This window comes from Enhydra lutris, unplaced genomic scaffold (genome assembly GCF_002288905.1).
Source record: "Enhydra lutris kenyoni isolate GAN:26980312 unplaced genomic scaffold, ASM228890v2 scaffoldscaffold7, whole genome shotgun sequence".
NCBI classification, from domain to species: domain Eukaryota; kingdom Metazoa; phylum Chordata; class Mammalia; order Carnivora; family Mustelidae; genus Enhydra; species Enhydra lutris.
In genome coordinates, this window is record NW_019154091.1 from 26,308,692 (window position 1) to 26,322,599 (window position 13,908).

Sequence of the window (13,908 nt, forward strand, 5' to 3'; positions counted from 1 at the left end):
TGAATTGTGGTCTGGTCCTTTTCCCCTTGGGCTTTATCTATGTTTCTTACAGGTTGAATGTCATTTTGATGATGCTAGTTTAGTCTGATTGTCTAAATCTGGGTAATTTAGATTGTTGCAAACTTTATTTTACTCTTAGATTGTGACTCCGTCCTCAATTATTCTTTTCAGTTTCTAATTTGAATGACAGTTTAAATTTAGTCCTTGACATTCCCAATTAATTCTTCAGAATCCCATGAAGGGACTGTAAAAGTTACCAATAATAGTTTCTCCAGTGTAAAGGAAATAAAAGAAATATAAATAACCCCAAATTATACAGTATATGAATGATTTTTAATTATACACGAGAATGGAGTAGTGTATTTAGTTAAATCTCTGCAACTGCGTGTATCTGGTTTGCTTCTGACGCCCAGAAAAAATATCCCCTGGGCAGCCTCACTTTGGCTCCATCCTCAATATTGTCTTCTGTATGTCAGAAGTCTCTGCATCTGAGATATTGTGCAGCTGTCATTCTAATAACTTGTCAGAAGATGTGTTTCTGATACCACTTTAGAAGTCTAAGGATATGTTTTGTTTTCAGTTTGAAATAGAATGTGAAAGAGACAATTCCAAGCATTGCTCCCCAATGGATCTGGGATTTAAATGCCTACATAAATTTTAGTATGTCCACATTATTGTATTCGAATATAGAATCAATAACTTCAACTCTGCTATCTTCCTTTTAAGATCATTCTATAAATTCAACACCAGGTGAGGTGGCAATGCCCTGCCCAAGAGGAATTAAGGTCATCATTGACAAAAACTCCTCTATTTCCTGCTACCTGTAGGGCAGTGGCTTTCAGAATTGAAGAGCCTCAGAACACCAGCCTCGGCCTGTCTCCTCTCCTCCACCGGGGTCTTGTTAAACCACTGGATCCTGGGCCTCCCCCCAGGGTTTCTGATTCCGCAGGTCTCAAGTGGAACCTGAGAATTGGCATTTCTGACAGGCTTCCAGGTGCTGGTGATGCTGCTGTTAGTCTGGGAGCCACATTTTGAGAAGTGGTTTATAGAGATTGTTGGGCTGTTTGTGTGGATTGTTGTTGTTTTAAAAATGTGTTCTAAATAAGAGCATCTAATACACAGAAAAAAAAAACAACAACAATGTGAATTGGTCACTTTGGTGATGCTAGTTTAGTCCAGTTTAAGCCAAAACAGAAACTAGTACGTATTAACTTAAGTTAAATCACAGACATGTCCATTACATCCATGTTTTTTTCAATTCCAACTGAGTGCCACAGTGCTCTATCCACTTGGTAGCTAAGAAGATAATATGAATTTGTTTTCAGACTCATCATGTGATTTTTTTTTCCAGATCGCGTGCTATACAAGAGACAGAATGTTTTATTATCCTTCCTCATGATAATATGTCTTTTATTGTAGGCTAGATTGCATAGCAAAAGCTTTAAGATGGTATTCAACTTTTATTATTGCTATGAAAATTGATTTTATTGATTATTGGTCAAAGGGTAGACTATTAACTTGAAAATAGTTTTTTAAAAAATCTTACCAGTAAAAAAATCTTACCAAGATTTCATTGTAACAATATAGGGGTTTGATATGCATCCATTTCAGGTGAGGAAAGAACACAGATATATTAGAGATTAACACAAGGTCAAAGAGCCATCAGAAGCAGAATCAGCTGAGAATTACCGACCTGGAGAATTTCCTTGAGGTCACTTCAGGAAGACCCTTTATTTTATAGATGAGGAAAATGAGGACTGCAGATGCTAAGTGACGGCCAAGGTCATACAGCAAGTTAATAGCAGATCTGAAATTATGCTGGAGGTCTCATGACATTCTCCCCAGGCCCTTTTACCACAACCACTGATTATAACTGACTGGCTTATGAAATCTCTGCAGATCATGTTGCTCTTGAGATTTAATGTAGCATAAGACACTTTCTAGAATTCTAACTTTGAAAGGTCATCTATGATTTTTTTTTTAAGATTTTATTTATTTATTTGACATACAGAGATCACAAGTAGGCAGAGAGGCAGACAGAGAGAGAGGGAGGGGGAAGCAGGCTCCCTGCTGAGCAGAGAGCCCGATGAGGGGCTCGATCCCAGAACCCTGGGATCATGACCTGAGCTGAAGGCAGAGGCTTTAACTCACTGAGCCACCCAGGCGCCCTCATCTATGATTTTTAAAAAAACATATGTATTCCAGGACTTTGGTAAAATTTTTACCCTGCACCACCCAACATTTGAGTGAAAATATGAAATTCAAATTGACTTCTTGAACCCTATTTGAACTTTGCATTTTTATTGACCAGTCAATATGTAGTGTTTTCTTTCTTTCAGAGTGGCTTACATTTGTGGGACTTGTCTTTAGGGAAGTCTCTTTTCAAATTATTAGGGATTGCCTAAAAAAGAGTAATCAGAAGTAGTCATTCTACTTAAATGTGATTTTATATTTTTATATGAACGCTTTTAGTTCGTGTGATGGCTTGACTTAATGTTATCTGACTAGTTTGATAAATAGAATTACACTGGGAAGTCATAGGATGAAATTTTATTTTGCATGGACATGATTCTAGAAGACATAAATCAATTATCAAGTTGTTTCAGCTGTGGTCTTACTGCCACAAGTCTCATTCTTTTTTTTTTTTTAACAAGACTCATTCTTAATAGAAATATTTAACTTTTATAAACCCTCTTTACTTTGTTTTACATTAGTTCATCTTTTATTGATATGCTTGAGACGAACATTTTTAACTGTCTGAATTTCTTTTTCAATTTGTTATACCTGTCACCCTAATCTTTATCTTTACCCAATATTGAGGAGATTGACTCAATTATAAGAGTAGAGTAGAATTATATACTCTATAATTAGATCTTTTTAGATAAAAGATCTAAAAGATCACTTTTATGATCTTAAGTGCCATACCGAAACAACAGTGATAGGAACTGAATAGTTACTTTAATTTTATAACATTGTATTTTTGCTTTCTGTTTGAGTTGGCATTTCCCTCTTCTGTTGCTTTAAATTTATGGTGTAAATACATTTTAAAAGTTCAGATTAACTTGGTAAGTAAGTTTATATTTATACTTAAATAAATTCTTATCCTTAAGAATAGTATCCCAAAATAGAAATTTATAAAAAAATCAAATATAAGTTGTCATGGAAACCTGTTCTGGAAAAAATGAGATCAGGAAAGAAAAGGAGAGATTATGCTGTTGATGCCATTGAGTGATATTTACAAATAGCAAAAATCAAGGATGCATAGATGTATTTGTGCAAGTGTTATGCATTGTATTTTTCCAATTTAATATCTTAGTTTAAGAGGGAAATGAAGCTTGTGTATGCTTTCTTCTGAAAACATTAGATCATAGGTAAGTAGATAGGTGCCAGGCAGAAATTCTTTTGACAGAAGTTCTAGATTATTTAGAAGTTAACAAACTAGGATAAGGGCAAAATACTAGAATCAAAATATTTTAAGTAATTTGTTCCAGTAGTAAAGAGTGGAGAGCTGTTACAAGTTTCTCCCTATCTCTCTTCTTTTCACTTATTTTTGGGGGGGAGTAGAGGTGATTGAATTAGGTTCTACTTTACAGGCTCTTTGTTGATGACTTGCGTATCTTCGGTTAGCTGATAGGACTTTTTTTTAATTTAAAGGAACATTTTCTTTTATTATTTATTTAAAAAAAGATTTTATTTATTTGAGAGAAAGGGAGAGAGTTAGTGAGAAGGTGAGAGAGAAAATCTGAGGTGGACTCCTTGCAGAGTACAGAGCCCTACACTGGGGCTCGATCCAAGGACTGCAAGGTCCTGACCTGAGCTGAAACCAAGAGTCAGATCCTCAATCAACTGAGCCACTCAGGTGCCCCAAAACAATAAAAAGAATAACTGCTGTGGAACCACATTTAAGATGTTAGGTTTTTGGTCCTTGGGTCTTGCTCATTTTATATAGGTTCTCTGGATTTATCATTATGTACAGATCATCCTGAATCATACATGTGTTGTGATAGTGAATCTGTCAATTTTTAATATTGAAAATATTCACTTTATTAACACTTTAAATTGATTTATTTCCACAGCATTATTAAAATATACTCCTCAAAACTATTAAAATTCAAATTTCAACATATAGAATTGGATTCAGAATTGCACATACATAATTTACTTTTTATGGACCATTTTTTCCCTCTTCCTCAAGCCACAAAACAAAATAGTTAAGAAATGATATAAATAACTGTTTGCTAGCTCTCAGTGTAACATTTAATTTAAAAAAATTATAATAAAGTAAGGACAATAGAGTCATAGTTTAAGATTTAAAAAAAGTATATATTTTCTTTTGTAAGTATTGCTCCAATTCAAAGAATTATTGACCAAATATACCTTGCTCATATAATTTTATTAGAATTTATAATTTATATAATTTATTATTAGAATTTTTAGAATATTTATTTAGTCAGCAAATATTGGTTATGTAGTCACTTAACTATTAGGAAGAATATTTATTTAGTCAGCAAATATTGGTTATGTAGTCACTTAACTATTAGGAAGTTATTAGGAATGTGTGGAGAAGATATAGTCCTTTGCCCTCAATAAGCTCACCACCCTGTTTATAATAAAACATTTCCTAAAAACATTACTATTAAATTAAGAAATGCAGAAAAATTCCAGAGATATTAAAGATACATTTTCCTCAAAAAACAAACAAACAAGAAAACAACTCAAATGGAAATATTGTCTGACACATTCATGAATACATTCTATTTATAAATGATGTTAAGATATTGTTAGTCTTTTTTTATTATGAAAGTGTTAGGCTGTTTTAATCTTGATTTTTCTGTTTGTGAGGTGATTTATAGGCTCTGTCTTTGTAATATTAGGGAATGTGAGGAAGGCTGTACTTATACAAAACAACCAAATTATTTAAGGTGTGGTCAAGTGACTTCATACCTTCCATTTTAATTAAAAGTCAGGGCCAATTACATGGCAGTGCAAATCCAAACTTTGGACCCCTGAAAAAGGCCTGCAATCAATAGTCTGGTATTTTTGCATTTGCCCATATAAACATCTAAGTATCTTTTGATCCTTTCCAGGCCACTAATTGTACAGATCACAAATTAATTTAATTTTATACTTATATTCTGAGCATTGGATAGGTGTTCAGAGAGTACCTAATTCAATACATCATTAAAAAAATTAAGGAAGTTCATTAGAAAATTGTATTTTCAGTTGCGTATTTGATCACAAATTAGGTGGATTTGCTCCATTGCTGGGGAATAGATTTGCCAAAGGTTAATGTAGTTGGACAGATCAGGTATGACTTTTTTCTGTGATATTTTGTTAAGTGCTCATTTGTAGACTTGAGTCGACGAAACTAGTGAGAGTCAAGAAAATACTCTGTCAAGAAACTTATTTTCAAAGCAACTGAAAACCAGGAATGCGTAGGTTTATAAGGAAATAGAGGTCAACTTTTCCCAGTTGAAAATGTGTATCATTGTCATTTATTTTTGCTTCTACTACAAAAAAAGTAAATGCAGATCTCAGGTCTCATACCTTTTGAACTTCTAAGTCATATCCTTTTATTATAGCAACATTTAAAAATATGTCTAAATGAAATGGTAAGGGCACTAAAGGACTAATAAAAGATAGACACAGATCTCCTGAAGGAACTATATAGTGGCAACATAGTCTAAACAATAACCATAAATACATTATACAAACTTAATTCAATTCTTTTTGAAATATGACAGTTTTTTTTAGAAGAGCAGTCTCTCTCTCTCTCTCTCTCTCTCTCTCTCTCTATATATATATATATATATATATGCAGTGCTATCTATTCTGTTGTGTGTATTATATATATATATAGAGAGAGAACACTGGTTTTAGTTTTTCTTATAGGTTGAACGTGGTGATTAATTTTAATATTAGGTAGTCAATAGTTTCACAGAAAGTGACTAAAATGTGGGTGCTAGGGAGGAGAGAGCAAGAAGTGAAAATATATGGAAGTAGCGTTGGAAAAACTGTCTGGAGTGGAATGTATCGGCCTATGCACTCACCTAGATTTCACAACCAGCTGTGTGACCTTGGAGAATTTACTTCATTTCCCTGAGTCTTGATTTCCTTTTATTTATTCTGAAAATAAATAAATAAAGTAAGTAAGTAAATAAATAAATAAATAGAAAATGGGGATGACACATTGGACTAGCTAGTATCCAAACTTCTTTCCAGCTTTTAGATTTTGAGGTTTAGAGGAGAAATAAGGATACTAATTGCTAAAAACCCCTGGGGGTAGGGTGGGGGAGGAACAAAAACCGTCTACCCTCATTGTGATTGTACTCTAAGGACCATTACGCAATGAAGTAAACCAGTATTGATTTTTTTTTTTTTTTTTTTTTTTTTACATTTATAACTTTCAGCCCTTTTTTTTCTACAGCTGTTGGGTAGCTGCTGCTCTGGTTACCATAGAAACAGGTTAGCTCCTAGCTTCCTGTTTCCATTGAAAACAGCTTTCCCTCAACCACATATTGATCTCAGGAAATCTTTTTGCTGTGGCTCTGTCGTGAAACCCATAAAGATGATTGGCTCTGTCATTTTCTAAATCTAAGTTTCAGTGCAGGTGTATATCCATCCACCACAAGGATAACTGATTAGATAATCTCAGTTTTATTTCCATTTGAAAAGTGCCTTGTCAAAGACACCATCATTTTCCCTTTCCTGTATCTTACACAGAAGGGAAAGTCTTATTCACTTGAGGATTTACAGATATGCCTAACACATCTAACTGTTTACAAAATAATGTCAAATTATTTAGTTTTAATTTTTTTCATAACTCATTCTATCAGAATGAGCATAGAGAATAATATGCTGTCTAGCACACTTCAAATAAACTTATATTTTAATATGCTCATTAATGGAGAGTATTTCCAGGTACATGTATAGTGTATTATAGTATTCCATATTTCTCTTTTGGGAAGATAGTTTTTCTATTTCAAGATATATATGTATTTTCATAAAAAGAGGATCTATTCACCGTCATTCACATAGATACATATTCAAGGAATATATTTGTAAAATTTTTATACGGTTAAGGAATGGAAGAGATTTGTAGGACTATGCCTTAAGATTTTGATTTGAGAATATTAATGTGTATGTGCATGTGTGTGTACTGGGCATATCCACCCAAATTACATGCTTTTTGAATGAGATTGATTCCTGGCATATATGACAGACTTCTGGCATTCATGAGGCATGGAATTGGGAGGAAACTGGTGATTACCTGACACAACTGCCTCAATTCACCCATGAGACAGCTGACTTGTTTGTAGCTCTGGCTAGCTGGTAGCAGTGGCAGGGTTAGAATTTAGACCTTCTGACTTATGGTGTTCTTCCCAGTCAATCTCAATTGCTTTGTCTGGAATGTGTTTAACAGCAGATGCACAAGTTTTAGTTCTTAGGAAGCAGCAAGTATGTTAGGAATAGTATGGGGAGGGTCTGCCCTCTTCCATATCCTATTGCCCAGTAATAGCAGGGAAATTTCTACTGTTTTATGTATTCACTTTATTTCCAGATCCCCGGTCAGATGCAGACTTTCATTGTTGCCTTCTCTACCAGTTCTGTATCTTACTGTTCTACTACCTTTAAAGCCTCATAACTAACCTGCTTATGCATTTATCTCCTATTATTTCCCTTTATCCCTTCGTGTGTGTATGTGTGTGTCTTTTATAATATGTTCTCTACTCTTACTTGATTTATCGTCTTTGGAATTTGTCGATGCAAATCTAGTTTAGTCTATTGGTAGTGGTTTATGTATTTTATAGAGCATTGTCATCTCACATGTAATTAACAAGATTATAGTGGTTTCACACAGGGTGAACTGGTGAATCAGTCAATAAAAGATGTTTGGAGCTGTTCTGATCTGCAAATGAAATTGGTTGTTGTTGTGAGGTCAGTAAATACAGAGCACCAGAACTTTTCATGTAGCCTTTTGTTAGTGGATATTTAGTCATTGGTGGTGCTTACTGTACTGTGATGAAATGTAAAGCAACATTAAAATTTTGGGGGTGTTTGAGAGAATGCATTTTACAGGAATTAAAGCAAAGGACTTGGGCCAAAATGTCAGTGATAGTATTGGGAAAAAGACACTCTATAATTCTTAGTCACTTGACTGACCTTTTCCTTTGAAAGTTCATAATAAAAGGACATCTTTGTAATCTGACATTTCCTTAGTATTCCACGTATTAAGAAAATTCTATGCAGACACCTCAGTAATGTCTTCTTTGTTGTGTGATTGAAGACCCTGGTGATTTGCTATCAGATCTTAGAGCTTTGCCATTCTTTATGTATCTTACAACACTGCTGACATCTTTGAAAACTGAAGCAAAGGTCAGTATAGCCTTTCTTGGCTGGTGTTCTGTGATTTCATCTCAGCAATGGAGGAATTCTCTCCTTTTAGACGTCTCTATGGAGAGAGTTCTAGAGATGAAAATATATCACCTTTTGGCCACATTCTTTTACTTTACACCAGTACTTTGTCCAGAATTTTTAAGTTGTTCATTAAAGGATAAAATACAAACACATTTTATTTTATTATTATTTTTTAAAGATTTTATTTACTTATTTGACAGACAGAGATCACAGGTGGGCAGAGAGGCAGGCAGGGAGAGGAGAAAGCAGGCTCCCTGCTGAGCAGAGAGCCTGACATGGGGCTAGATCCCAGGACCTTGAGACCATGACGGGAGCCGAAGGCAAAGGCTTTAACCCACTGAGCCACCCAGGTGCCCCCAAACACATTTTAAAATAAAGTGATTCTAAGTAATTTTGTCAGTATATCCAAATAATATTATTATCTCTAAATTTAAGACAACATGTTTAAGCAAGAACTGTTTGGAGCACTATAAAGTTTTTTTTTTGAGTAGTCTGTCAGATTGGATTCAATGAAAACACAGAAACTATTCAGAATTTATGTAAAATTTGTGTCTGTCTTTGCAAATTTTGCAACAGAAATTCATATATAGGGTTGCTTAATTTGGTATTTTTATGTTTATTGATAAAAAGCTGTTTGCTAAAAGTGAATATCGTGTAATAATTGTATTGGAAACAATAGCAGGTAATCATAGGAGAAAGGAGTAAGGAGTAAACTTCCTATTATTTTGATGTGTTAATGTGCATAAAGTTAATAAAATTTATATTTAGGAAAACAGAGCAATACCGTTATTATAGTTTGATTTATCGTTTAAATTATCATGCTTCTCTCTTGAGGTAAGCGATGAGAGGGCCATTACGAAAGTTATTAAAATATCTTTAATGAAACCTGTGTTTCATATAAATTGAATAGCAAGTGGACAGAATAGAGCCTTAGTTGGCCCTTTTTTGGTGCAAACAGAATGTAAAGTAGCAAGTATTTTTTTTTTTTTTTTTTTTTTTTTTTAGCATTGGAACTTTATTATCAGACCTGAGTGAACCTATCACAATCATATGATTAGTGGGTGCATGAAAGTTGAACTATTATATTTGTATCATGATTGATAAACATTTGTGACCTTATGCTTAATTTCCAGGTTCGTAACGGTGTTGACTGTGCTTTTATGTTTAGAATATGATGCTAGAAGAATAAAATTCAAGAAAGTTAATGAAATCAAACATATTTTAATGCACTAATAGGTTTCAATGACATTCAAAATTGATTAGTTTCAATGCAAGAACAGTGTTCTTTAACTGAGTACCTCAATTTCTTCTGTGAGTGTGCTGTTCATTTTTTAGTTGCAATGTGCCTAGTCTCAGTTCCTAGGTTTTTTTTTTAAACCTTAGTTATTGTTTTCAAAATCTGTTCATTTTTCTATTTATGTATCAGTCATTGATCTAACTCATCTCTGATTTCTCTTAGATGGTTTCTTGGTAACATTAGTTTTGAGTAGTTGACTTTGTGCTTCAGTTCTGGGTTTCTTATCAACAACCTTTTGTGTTTCCTCTACCTGGGCTTATATTGATAGGTGTATTGAAGAGCATATTGTCACCAGGTGTTATTAGATTCCTCTTTTAGCTAAACAAACTGGAAGAGAACCACACACCAAAGACAAAAACTTTAAAACGCTTTTGAATCTCTCACCTGACAGTTACTGAGCTTCAACTATTGGCCAGGACTAGTTTGTACTGAAAATACAAGATGTGTTAAAATCTGACATTTATCTTTAAGACAGTTGTATTCTGTTGAAAAAGAAGGCTGTAGATCCATAGTTATAATATGATATATTAAACACCATAATAGAGATACTAGTATAGTGTGAAGACACAGATTAGGGAGGGACTGGCTTTCTTACACAGAGGAGATGACATTTTAGTTAACTTCCAAAAGATAAGTGTTTTCCAGCAATCAGGGGGAAGGTCAACAGAATAGTTTGCAAACATGGAGGAATACCATACATGTGATATGGGGTAATAGAAAGACCACAGGGCAGGAGAAGAGGATTGAGAGGTAGGGAAGATTGAAACTGGGAGCGCCAGGACTTCTGGGCTTCTAAAGGAGATTTCCTGATGAGATGTAAGATGCTTAGTCCAGGGCACGACTGAACATTATTATTTCAGTTTATTCCAAAACAGTGGTTCTGAGACTTTGGTGTGTGTAGAAATAACGTAAGTTGATGACTGAAATTTTGCTTCTTGGGTCTCACTCCAGAACTTTGAATTCAGTGCGACTTGGATAAGAATCAGGGCAGGTGAATATGTCCAGGGTTGTAGTTGGCTCCTGGAGAACTTTGATGTGACTTCTGCAAAAGCAAATACAATTTAACACTGAATTAAGAGAATCATCGTGCTTAGAATGGTATTTCCCAAAGTGTGTTTTATAGATCTCTAGTTCTTCAGAATGTTAACGGGGGTTGCTCCTCAGAAGAGTTCCACGGACAGATAAATTTGGAAATCTGTTTGTTTTTAATTTTTTAAAAAAGATTTTATTTATGTATTTGACAGAGAGAGACACAGTGAGAGAGGGAACACAAGCAGGGGGAGTGGGAGAGGGAGAAGCGGGCTTCCCACCAAGCAGGCAGTCCAATACAGGGCTCGATCCCAGTGTCCTGGGATCGTGACCTGGGCTGAAGGCAGATGCTTAACCAACTGAGCAACCCAGGCACCCAATTCCTGAGATTTTTTTTCATGTGGATACTGGATAACTGTCTGGGAAGTTGTAGATACTTAGTTTTATCCCTCATGAATAAGTTGATTAATTAGAGCAATATCTAACACATATCTATTGAATACTAGACATTTTGCAACTAGCAAGTTGAAAGTATATTTCCTGCCTTTTAAGAAGTTTGTAGTCTCCTGCAAGAGAACAGCAAAAGGCAAGGGACAGTGCAAGTTATGAGATCTCCAGAAGAAGCAAGCATGGGGTAGTTTGAAGGTTAATATAATCTTACTAAAGTTGGAAAAAACTTCCTGGGAGAAATACGTCTTTCTTCGTACCAGAGGATGAAGAGGAGATAGCCAGACTTTTCAGATAGATAGAAGCCTTCATGAAGTTCTAACAGGAAAAGAAGGCATGGTCTGTGCAAGGTACTAGGAGTAACTCAGTACACCTGCAGCATTGTGTAAGTGATGGGGAGATGTGGCAGGAGACAGAAGCTGAGATTGGGTGAAAGGTTTGGTGAGCTCTGTTGAGAAGTTCTGGTTTTCTTCTGGTGGTAATGGGGGAGCTTTGAAAGATTTTTAGCAAAGCAATGGCGTGCAGATTTGTAATTGTGAATAACATTCTGAAACTTTTGTACCTAAAGAGGGGATTGGGCTGGCAAAGGTGAGTGCAAGTTTGTAAGGGGGGTTTTGTTTAGAGTGTTTTTGTAATAACCCAAGTAAGAGATAATGGTGACCTGACTTTAAGACAGTAGACAGGTGGGGGAGCCTGGGTGGCTCAGTGGGTTAAAGCCTCTGCCTTCAGCTCAGGTCATGATCCCAGGGTCCTGGGATTGAGCCCCTCCTGGGGCTCTCTGCTCAGGAAGGAGCCTGCTTCCTCCTCTCTCTCTGCCTACTGCTCTGCCTGCTTGTGATCTCTCTCTCTCTCTCTGTCAAATAAATAAATAAATAAATCTTAAAAAAATAGACAGTGGACAGGTGGATGAAGTAAAAGCAACATAGTTAAAGTAGAATTGTTGATTGATTAGGTGCAATGAATGAAGCAGAGAGAGAAATGAAGAGAGAAATGTTTGCACAATGAGACAAGAAAATCTTTATGACTTTTTCCTACTTCAAGCTTCTGTGGTTATATGATTTCAGAATCTGGTTTATCAGTAGTTATTCTTTCATGAGATTTAACACTATAATATTTTGTATTATGTTTTGTGAGTTCTCTTTTATATTTCAGTACCAATTACCCAATTGCAGATAGCCATTTAATAGATTTTATGGTTGTGAATTAGATGTAAGTATGTCCTTTAAAATTTTTGGTTACAGTAATTTATCACCATAGAAAGGTGGTGAGGAATAAAAAGTCTTCCACAAGAAACGTTAGCTTTGCATTGTTATTATTTTCTTTGAAGCCCAAGAAAATATTCATTTCTGCATAATTTCTATGAAATGGAACTGACTATCCAATGTAGACTCCAAAGCTTGAAGCTTAACTTGAACGGGGGAATAAAAAAATACTAATGAGATCTTGTGGCTCTAAGTACTCTTTGGAAAATTGCTTCACATAACTATTTCCTTTAGAAAAAAGTCCAGGAAGGAGCAAATGCAGTGAGAAAGCAAAATAAAAAGGAAAGCAGGAAAGAAGATGGTGACTTCAGATCCAAGGCAGAATAATTCCTTCTGAAGCATAATATACCATGCCACTTTCTTGCTTAAATCCCTTTATTTCTTTGACTACCATATTATGATTTCCTTCGTTTTGCCTGGCTCTTCAGAATCTGCCCACCACCTATACTTCTAATAAAATCTCTTATAACCACCAGTAAAATACCACTGAAGTCAGACCACATGTTTTTGCCATTCCTGACTATAAGAGATGTGTTCACATTGTTGTGTATTTGCATATGCTATTTTTTAAAAAAATATTTTATTTATTTATTTGACAGACAGAGATCACAAGTAGGCAGAGAGGCAGGCGGAGAGAGAGGAGGAAGCAGGCTCCCTGCTGAGCAGAGAGCCCGATGTGGGGCTCTATCCCAGGACCCTGAGATCATGACCTGAGCCGAAGGCAGAGGCTTTAACCCACTGAGCCACCCAGGCGCCCCTGCATATGCTATTTTCATGGCCTGGAATACTTTCTCCTTCTGGCTTTAATAGGTTGATTCAGTCATCTTTCAATATCCTGTATGATTATCAAGTCTTATTTGACACCTTCTAAACTCTCTCAAAAGCAGCTAGTTTCTTCCTCCAAGTTTCCGTATCACTTTGCAGACACAGTATTATAGCACCTAATTGACCAGATTAGTTTCCTAGAGTTACTGTAGCAAATTACCACAAGGTTAATGTCTTAAAAAAAGGGAAATTTATTCTCTTACTGTTCTGGAGGCCAGAAATCTGAAATTCAGGTGTCAGCAGGATTGGTTTGTTCTGGAGCTTCTGGAGGAAATTCTGTTCATTGGCTTTCTTCTAGCTTCTGGTGATTACTGGCAATTTTGGGGGTCCCTTGGCTTGTAGACACCTCACTGTAGTCTGTTTCTATTTTCACATGCCCATCTTCCCTTTGTGTTGCTGTGCCTCATGTTTTTTCTTCTTATATAGAGACACCATCATTGGGTTATAGCCCATAATAATCCAACATGACCACATCTTAACTTAGCTAATTACCTCTGCAAAGAGGTTATTTCAAAATAGAGTCATGTTTTGAGGTTTGGGGCAGCCATGAATTTTGGGGGAGATACTATTCAAACTGGTACGTGGCCCTCGCTTTTTTGGCAACATGTTGGTAATGTCCAATAAATCTTT

The 13,908-nt window shown here is 35.4% G+C and overlaps 1 protein-coding gene across 4 annotated transcripts in view; it reads left to right on the top strand.

Annotated features, from left to right (window-relative positions):
* The window catches only part of LOC111142201 (potassium voltage-gated channel subfamily C member 2), a 189,508-nt gene that overhangs the window by 1,366 nt on the left and 174,234 nt on the right, over positions 1-13,908 (top strand). The gene's annotated exons all lie outside the window — the stretch shown is intronic.